The sequence below is a fragment of the Lipotes vexillifer genome, unplaced genomic scaffold (genome assembly GCF_000442215.2).
Source record: "Lipotes vexillifer unplaced genomic scaffold, Lipotes_vexillifer_v1.1 scaffold1162, whole genome shotgun sequence".
Taxonomy (NCBI): Eukaryota; Metazoa; Chordata; class Mammalia; order Artiodactyla; family Lipotidae; genus Lipotes; species Lipotes vexillifer.
Window position 1 is genome coordinate 1,173,543 of NW_006779033.1, and position 411 is coordinate 1,173,953.

The window sequence follows — 411 nt, forward strand, 5'->3', positions numbered from 1 at the left end:
GCCGCGAAAATTAAATTAGAGCTTCCGTTCGATCCTGCAGACAAGCAAGGCCTCGGGTACCTGCGCTCCGCTTCCCAGCGTTACTCTCGGGAGGTTCAGAGACGGAAAGTAGGACTGTGGGTATCAGGGGCTGGGGGAGGGGGAATTAGTGTCTAATGGGTCAGACTCTCAGTTTTGCAAGAAGAAGGGAGTTCTGGAGAGGATGGTGCTGATGACAGCACAACGATGTGAATGTCCTTAACGCCACAGGCTGTACCCTTTTTTGTTTTTTTAACATCTTTACTGGAGTATAATTGCTTTACAATGGTGTGTTAGTTTCTGCTTTATCACAAGGTGAATCTGTTATATCTATACATACGTTCCCATATCTGTTCCCTCTTGCGTCTCCCTCCCTCCCACCCTCCCTATCCC